The following is a 9,499-nucleotide window of genomic DNA, read 5'->3' on the forward strand; positions in this document are numbered from 1 at the left end:
ACTCTGTCCATACTTCTCACTGCCTGAGTGAAACCTCCAACAAAATCAAAGACCTCACCATTCTCTCTTCGCCACTCTTCCATCATGCAGGAGATAGAAGAACCTGAAAACATCGACCACCAGCTCAAGGACAGGGTTACAAACCCACGGGTTTCATTTACTGTGGACTGCCACTTTAAAAGAGTGCTTCAGTGAGGCAGGACGATGATGCTGTTCACTGACTGATTCGCAGCTTGTTTACCCTTAAAACAAGGACACAGACAGTCACAATTACAAGTCAGAAGAAGAGAGAGAGTCGAGCGAACCTGGAAAAGGGTAGTAGCTCCAGCTTGTCGAAGCTGGGTATTTGGAACTCTGCTACACCCATGAGGGTGGGTTGATTATCGATCCAGTGCACATCGAATGTGCGGCTGCCGCTTCATATAGGAGTAGATTTAGGGAATGTCCTGTGGGACCACTCGAAGTTAACCCTTCCCTGGGTATGTTATGTGGTAACCCCTTGAAGACGGCATCCCTGTGACAGATCACTTTGCTGGTAATTCATGTGTGGATTTGGAACGGCTCAACGGAGGATCTTTGACAACTAATATTTATTAATTACCATCGTGGAACCTGTGGAATTTGACGTAATTGCCTTCTCTCTACATTTTACCTTGGATTACAAATATCTCTCTCCCATCATTTATTCAGTGGATGAACTGAACATCCATGCTTTACCATCTCAAGACTCTAAGCCTTGTTCTCCCAAGCTCAATATCTTGGGAGTTATATTTACACACACCTACACATAACACTGTTAACTTTTGTTTGTCTTGTTTAAATTACAATATTATAAGTAGATATTAATAAAGATAATGGTTTTAAGATCAAAACCAGACTCTGTGTGAACTCTGTTGCTGCTGGTTTGTTTCTAAAATATTACAGTTCATAACAAAATCTTCAATCCTTTTGTTATGGTTTCCTAATACAATCAGTTGGACTCCCAATGATCTTTCACCTTCCTGCTTATACCCTCTCTGTGGCTGCTCCACTTTATTCTGTGTTCTGTTATCATCCTACCTTGTTCTACCTCAATGTACTGTGTAATGAATTCATCTGTATGAACAATATGTAAGACAAGCTTTTCACTGTGTCTTGGTCTGTGTGTTAATATTGAATCAATTCCAACTGAAGTGACTGCAGAATCAAGTGATGTCTCACCCAAAGCCCAGAGTCATGCTTCCGAACCAAGCAGAGTCAAGTTACAAAGAAACCACACACATACGGATGTCTCACTAACATGAAAGCAAGCATATTGTGAGCAGTGAATCCAGTATAACCAAATGTTAACATAAGGTAACTGGAAGAGTGTGCTCAGTGCAGGGGTTCCCAAACTGGGGTCCGAGGACTCCTCGGTCAATGGTACTGGTAAAGGATAGTGAGAAGGGAGGAGGTCACATTTCCTGCAGTTACGTGGCATATTGCTCAGGAATCTAGAAATTATTGGTGGAGACGTAGAGTGAAATAATGCAACCAGCATGAACGCACAAACAGAAGGTTTGAAGAGGAGAGGTGGAAACCACTGGAGGTACTGGAATCAGTGATGACAATCCATTAACAATGGAGCCTAAAGCAGGAGCCTTAATAAATATCTGAAAAGTGTGAGATTAAATATATAGGACATGGTTCACTACAATCCTCAATCCTCTCAACTATGTTGGAGAAGCCTCCCTTGAAGAAAAAAGAATACAGATCATGAATAATGATTCATCAGAATGGAGATGGCTAAACTGGGAGGATAGTGGAATCTGTGCAGAAATGGGTGGAGGGAACAGGGTTAATGGATTTCTGGTGAGCGCTTATTACCATCTTTCCCCTAAAATGGAGAGGAGAGCATTGAGGAAGCTGTCAACAATCCTGCCTCAAGAAAATGGAAGATGTCCATGCTTTTCAAACAACACTGTGGAACTTTTCACTGTCCCTGAATGGACTAGACAGGACCTTGCCTTAATGTCCATTCCAAATTAAGCTCTTCAATGCTACAGCACTACAGTGAATTGTCAGCCAGATTGACATGACAGATGCAGCCTCTGATTCCATGAGTGTAACTGCTGAACAAATATTGAATTGGCAAAAAGCAAAACAGATATTGGGCAAGTTTAAATTCTGTATTTGAATGTTACCATTTTAATTTTGCAATAATGGTTTAAACTTACATTGCTAAAGGCCTTTAGTGACAGAATGAGATCTGCAAGTAGTTTGCCGGGATTCTTGATAGGACAGTTTATCAGGAGAGGGAGAGAGGGAGAGAGGAGAGAGAGAGAGAGAGAGAGAGAGAGAGAGAGAGAGAGAGAGGGGGAGAGAGAGAGAGAGAGAGAGAGAGAGAGAGAGAGAGAGAGAGAGAGAGAGAGAGAGAGAGAGAGAGGGAGAGAGAGAGAGGGGGAGAGAGGGAGAGAGAGAGAGGGAGAGAGGGAGAGAGAGAGGGAGAGAGAGAGGGAGAGAGAGAGGGAGAGAGGGAGAGGGAGAGGGAGAGGGAGAGAGAGAGAGAGAGAGAGAATGCATTAGGGTGTCTAAGACTTTTGCACAGTACTGTACTGTATTTGTCAAAGTGGAGTGGAGAGAGAGTTTGTAAAACCGGTGGAAGCAAAAGTGGTTGGGAATGGTGAGGATGAAATACTGTAGAGGGGTACAGTACAGTGCCAGTTGCGGGGATAGCGGGTGGGTGCCACAGGTGCAGTCACACCCGGCCCTTAGACACCAGGAAAGGTCATTTGATGCCAAACAATTGGTTTATTGATCATTACAGGATCTCTCTCTGGTGCTTCCTGCTCCCTCTTTTTCCCTTCCCCTTTTCCCAATTATGATTCCCCTCTCCCTGCTCCCTTCCCACTCTCAGTCCACAATAGAGACCCATATCAAAATCAGATATATCATCACTCACATACGTTAAGAAATTTGTTATTTTTGCTGCAGCAGTACAGTGCAATACATAAAATTACTGCAGTATATCTACAGTATGTATATATCTATATTTTAAATATAGATGCTGAAGTCCTTTGCACAGTATTGCACATATGAATAATATAATAAGCTTAAAGATTTGAATGGTCATAAATTATACTGCTTTCAACAGGTATAACTCTGCACTAATTATTCTGTTTCTAAGCAAATTATTTGTACTGTCCGGAATGTGTTAATAAGTAGAGAACCAAAAGCAGTAAACGTAAACAACTGATGTTCAGGATAATTTTAAGATACAAAAATAATAGTTTGTCATTAAGTAGCTTCAGCTATTGTACAATGTTTGGTGTAATCAAACAACACAGACCTTGACAACTTGTTATCCATTTGGAACATGTCAGGTCTGTACATCTAATACCACTACATTGAGGAAGGATTATATAATCAAATTTCAGAGCACAACATTATTTAATTGCTTCCTTAGTGCACCTGAAGCTGCCCAGGACTTCCTTGGTGAATGAGGCCTAGGTAAAGGATTTTGCAATACTGGAGGGGGGCAGGGTAGGGGGAGGAGGAGGAGGAGTCTGGAACCAGAGTGAATAACTTCAGAGTATCAGGATGTACCTTTAGAATAGGAGTTCCCTATCTTTGTTAGGCCATGGACCAATACTAGTAAGTAAGGGGTGCATGGCCCCAGACTGGGAACCCTGCTTTAGCACAAAGATGAGGAGAAATTTCTTTAGCTAGAGGATGGTGAGTCTATGGAATTCATTGCCACAGATGAGACTACCATTACCAAGTCATTAGGTATACTTAAAGCGCAAGTTGTTAGGTTCCAGATTAGTAAGGGCATAAAAGGTTGCTGGGAGAAGGCTGGAGAAGGGGTTGAGAGGGATAATAAATGATCTATAACGGAAAGGCAGAGCAGACTCAATGGGCTGAATCACCTAATTCTGCTCCTATGTCTTATGGTCTTATTATTATTATTAGGGGTCATTTTTCTCAACCAACATTCAGCTCAACTATTTCAAAGTGAAAATGTTCTGTTTGCAGGAAATAGCTTTTCAACCAGAGTTCTGTTGCGACCCAGTATTCCCAGAATTAACAACTTTCTTGCCAAAAATACAGGTATTCTGTAAAGCATTTGTAAAGTCCAAATTCCCCCTCACAGCATTAGTAGGCTGGGCAGAATATACAAATCCTTGGTTGCCAAAGGCCCCACTTGCAGTGATTAGTCACACTGAAAGACCAATTTTCCTTTTTAAATACAGCTGTTGCCATAATTTTAACTACTATCTTAGCACTCAGCTTTGTCAAGAGTTCCTGACTCAATTCACTTGGTTATAAAAAAAGTATGACTCAACTCATGATTCCTGATCGCTGCACTCTACTAGACAATTCTTCTTTCGTGAGTAATTTATTTCCTGCTAGATTTACGGGCACTGTCTACAAGAGGAAATGGATGGCTGAAGGTGCAGCAGCACAAATCCTGAGCCAGTATCCCACAGACGAGAAGCAGCTCTTGTCCGTTGCTCTATACAGGTTAATGGGAAGAAGGAAAATAAGGGTTTTAAAAAATCTATCAGGTGAAACAAAGTAATAACTTTCCAGTCACCACACTGGAACAGTTCAAACTCACCTGGCCATCTCATCAGTACGTGGTATGAGCATGAACTACACAAGAAAAATTCTACCAGACATTCAGCTCCCTCGGGGCAAAAGTATTTAAAGTAATGTGTAAAACAATATAGAGTTTAAAGTTAGACAAGACTAGGAATGTTCAGTAGGTCAGCCAACATCTGTGGAGACAGAATTAATATGCCAAATTGATGATGTTTCCTTAGGAGAAGTGCTCTTGACCCTTTGAGTATTGCACCGAAAACATTTCTGTCCTAGCATTTTGCGTTTGCTGAGGTTCGATGTAAGCCAGCTTATTCAGCTTCTAATCTTAGTCATATCACTGTCTAAATCAAATCGTCTGGGTTCAGTCCTTGGAATAATACTTCTGCCAGTACTCCAGTACAGTATCTGGAAAACTGTGTTATTGAAGCTCCAGCGTGTAAAATACAAATAGTGAAATAAAGCCTCTATCTGTTTCAATAAGGACATTAAGACATAACAGAAGTGGGCCACTTGAGTTCTCATGTCTTCACTGATACATTTTTGATCTTCCACTTCGCCACTACTTTGGGATGCCAATTTAATATTTCTTGATATGGGCTTATTCCAGTCAGCCTTCCCTTTTTTTAAATCAATTACTTCGTCCTTCTTAATTAGGGTCTGAATTTTCCCTACCCTCAAAGCTAATTCAACATAATAAACCTTTTCATTCCATCCCATGTTGTCTTTAACTTCTCGTGCCAGCCACAGTAGGACCACTTTTGCTGGTGGATTTTTGTGCTTCAGGAGGGAGTACGTCTTCTGCAAATTATGTATTAATTCTGCAATTCATAACCGGGAACCGTCAAGCTTTATTCACAACCGTACTTCATAAGTCCAACACCAACTTATGTCATTACAGTTGTACTCTGAGGTTTAAGAGTACCTTTGAAACTTTGAAGACCCTGTTTATAGATTCAGTGGTTTCTGGCCCTTGCTTTTTTAAAGGAAAACATCAGCTTAATTTGTCACGTGTACACTGAAATATACTGTAAGTGCATTGTTTGTTTCAAATCAGCGAGGACCACCAAAATGATTCTGCCTATTGATTTTCACAGCCAACATCATTATCAAGACTACGCTTTCTTTTTTTTATTTTGCCCTTTTTCATTTCAATTCATGTTGTAAATTTAACTGTGTTATTTTGAGACCTCTAAGCAGGCAGACAAAGAGTCCTCAGCTTTGCCTTTCTAATCATATTGTTTGTATTGGAAGCATTCTCTTATGTTTTCCTGGTCCATCTCTTCCTCAGGGGCCCTGGTTATCAATATCCCTTTCACTTTTGTACTCAGCATTTTGTCCCATCTCCTTAACATTCCAAATTTCCCATCACTTCCACTAATTAGTGTAAAGATGTATCTGGCTCAACTGGTCCCAACTTGATTCAGGTGAAGATCTTCCTAACTCAACAGGGTTTGCTGGGGTTATTTTCAAGCACACAAACAGCAAGGCTTGGCTTGCCCTCACAAAATCTGATCATAAACATGAAAAAGTCTGCGGATGCAAGAAATCCAGAGCAACACACTCAAAATGCTGGAGGAACATAGCAGGTCAGGCAACACCTATGGAAACGAAAAAACACCCAACCTTTCGAGCTGAGAGCCTTCTTCAAGACTGAGAATGAAGGGGGGAGATACCAGAAGAAAAAGGTGAGGGGAGGGGAAGGAGGCTGGTTGGAAGGTGATAGGTGAAGCCAGGTATACTGGAAAGGTCAAGGACTGGAGAAGAAGGAATCCGATAGGACAGGAGAGTGGACCATAGGAGATAGGGAAAAAAGAGGGGACCTGGGAGAAGTTAGGCAGGTGAGAAGAGGTAAAAGGCAAGAGTGGGGAATAGAGGAAGGGGGAGTGGGAGGGATTTTTTTAACCAGAAGGAGAAATCAATAATCATGCCATCAGGTTGGAAGCTACCCATACGGAATATAAGGTATTACTCTTCCAACCTGAGGGTGGCCTCACCTTGGCACAAGAGGAGTCCATGAACTGACATTTCAAACAAGGGATGGGAATTAGAATTAAAATGTTTGGGCATTTTAACAAAATTGAAACTTTTTTTTGTTTTCACATTACTTGCTCTACACAAGTTCACTGACACATTTAAATATAGACACCTCAGCTGGAAACTATTCAGTTAAAGGCAGTCTATAAATCTAAATTCTTATTTTGAATGATTACATTCTTCTTGGCAAGGTCAATGAGAGGGTTAATGAGGAAACAAAATCTCAACGGAATTCTTTAGGCTGATGTAAGATAACTCCTGCTGATCGTTCAACTGTGTGACTAAATATTTGCTTTCCAATAATTGTTAAATTTACAGTACATATTATTTTGTTATATTTTCAGAACTTTGTTTCCAGTCCTGTGAATGTCTTGCATTGCCAGTTACATCCAAAACAATAGGCCGATGAGGATTCTGAAGAAAAGACAGGAGTTGGTTAGCGACATTCAACACAGCTTTGTGTGCAAGAGATCATGTCTCAAGAATTTGATTGAACTTTTGTAAGCAGTAACCAAGAAGGTCGATTAGGGCAGAGCAGCAGATGTTCTACATGTTCTTCAGTAAGGCTTTTAATAAGGTTCTGTGAGATATGTTAGCTTGCATGAGATCCGGGAAGAACTAGTTAATTGGAAACACAATTGGCTTGGTGGTAGAAAGCAGAGGGTAATGGCAGAAGGTTGTTTTCAGACTTGAAACTCGTGACCAGTGGAATTCGCAGTGGTCAGTGCTATTTGTCATCTATGACAATGATTTGAATTAAAGTGTACAAGGCATGGTCAGTAAGTTCGCTGATGACACCAAGATAGGTGGCATTATTAACAGCGAAGATGGCGATCAGGTTTGAGAAGGATCTTGATGAGACGGGAAAGAGGGCCAATGAGAGGCAAAAATGGAGTTTAATTGGGATCATTGTAAAGTGGTGTTTTGTGGGTGGGCAAACAAGGGAAGTAATTTCACGGTGAATGGTAGGGCCCCGGAGAGTGCTGTTGGACAGAGAGTCCTAGGAGTACAAGAACATGGTTCCCTGAAAGTAGCATCACAAGTAGATATGGTGGTGAAAAAAGCTTTTATCACTCTGGCCTTCAGTCATGACATTGAGGAGAGATGTTGGCATGTTGCAGTTGGAACATTGGAGAGGCTGCATTTGGAATATTGTGTTCTGTGTTGGCCACTCTGCTGTAGGAAAAATGTCATTAAGCTGGAAAGTGTGCAGAAGAAACTTATGGAGAGAGATTGTGCAGGTTGTGATTTTTTTCAATGCACCACAGGAAAATGAGGGAAGATCTTACACAAGTGCATAAAATTATGGAGGACATGGACAGGATGAATGAGCACATAGTTATTTTCCCAGGGCTGGCCAATCAGGAACTAGAGGGCATTAAGCTGAGAGGCAAACTATTTAATGGGAAATAGTGGAGCAACTTTTCATCCAGAGTGTCGTCAGTATATGAAATTAGCTGCCTTTGATAAGAAAAGACCATTTAGAAAGGTGCTTGCACTGATACATAGATAGGTTAGAGTGATATAGATCTAATATGGGCAAATGAGGCTAGCTTAGATGAACGTCTTGATTGGCTTGGACCAGTGGTCAATGTTGTATGACTCGATGAGAGTTCATTAATCGAAAACATCAACTTTCATCACCTTATTAAATGCTATCCGACCTTATGGGCACCTGGAATATTTTAAATTTTTAATTCAAGATTCTAACCAGCCTATTTACCTTGATGACAAATCACTTTGCATGGGTCCATTATTTTCTGGCTTTGCTTCAAGTTTCTCATTTTAACCAGGTCATCCGACTTTTTAAAATTGAGGGGAACGTCAACTGAGATGTGCACTACAAACACAATTTACTTAAAGGGATAGCAGTGATCATTGGAAAAACTGGGGAAGAAATATTTTGTTTTAAGAGAATTGCTCCTGAATTTTTTGCTCTCCAAATTAAAACAAAAAGCCAACGTGCACAAGTTGGGAAAGGAGGATGGATAGGGAGTGATCAGCCAATGGCTCACTCAACTTTATTTAATATCCAACTTTGACTGCACAGAGCTTTCCAAAAACCCAGAATAAGATCACACCCAGCACAGAATCTAAGCAATTCAGTGCAAATTCCTAAGAAGGTTCAAGCAAATTACGACAGGGAAAGAACTCCACTTACAAGAAATAGCAAGTTTACTAACAGAGCATTAAATCATGGAAACATTGACCACGTCCACTGTCACAAGGTCACACAGAGTCTAACAAGTGCTGACACTTGAAGAATGCCTATTTTAATCATCATAAATACATTATGAATTAGATGCAAATCTTTCGCAGTGCCCCCAAAATTGAAGATGACATGCCGTTAAAGTGCATTGTCCAGCGGACCAATTAAGCCAGTCATTTCCAAGCCTGCTCACACATGGGAAGCACTCACTGTGTGCTCACAGGGTGACTGGAATGTCATTGTGCAGTTGGATTGGCTGGAAATGCCAGAGAAAAGACAAAACAACTTGAATCTGCAATCAGCAGTGGCAGAGCTCTCAGCACCGGACTGGGCTACAAACTGAAAGCAGCCCAAACTCCAAGCACCCTCCTGAGAATATCTCTACGGTTATTCAAGAGAGAAGTGTAGCTGAAAGAGTTAAGAAGCAACGGGCACACAAACACTTCTCTGCTCATTTTACATTTATTCCTCAAAAAAAATGCCCTTTCGATTTATGAAGTTTAATTTAAAATTGGCCTCAGCCCATTAAACCACAGGAGATCCCCACATGGTCCGAGCTGAAAATGGATTGGTGTGACCTAAGTGTCAAGTATTAGAAATATTCAGGCACATGGGTCAGTCTTACTCTCTCCCTGAAATCCCCTATTGGATTAACCACAGACATGTGCTAACTGTTAGCCTCAGCTATCTGTG

The sequence above is a fragment of the Hypanus sabinus genome, chromosome 23 (genome assembly GCF_030144855.1).
Source record: "Hypanus sabinus isolate sHypSab1 chromosome 23, sHypSab1.hap1, whole genome shotgun sequence".
NCBI classification, from domain to species: Eukaryota; Metazoa; Chordata; class Chondrichthyes; order Myliobatiformes; family Dasyatidae; genus Hypanus; species Hypanus sabinus.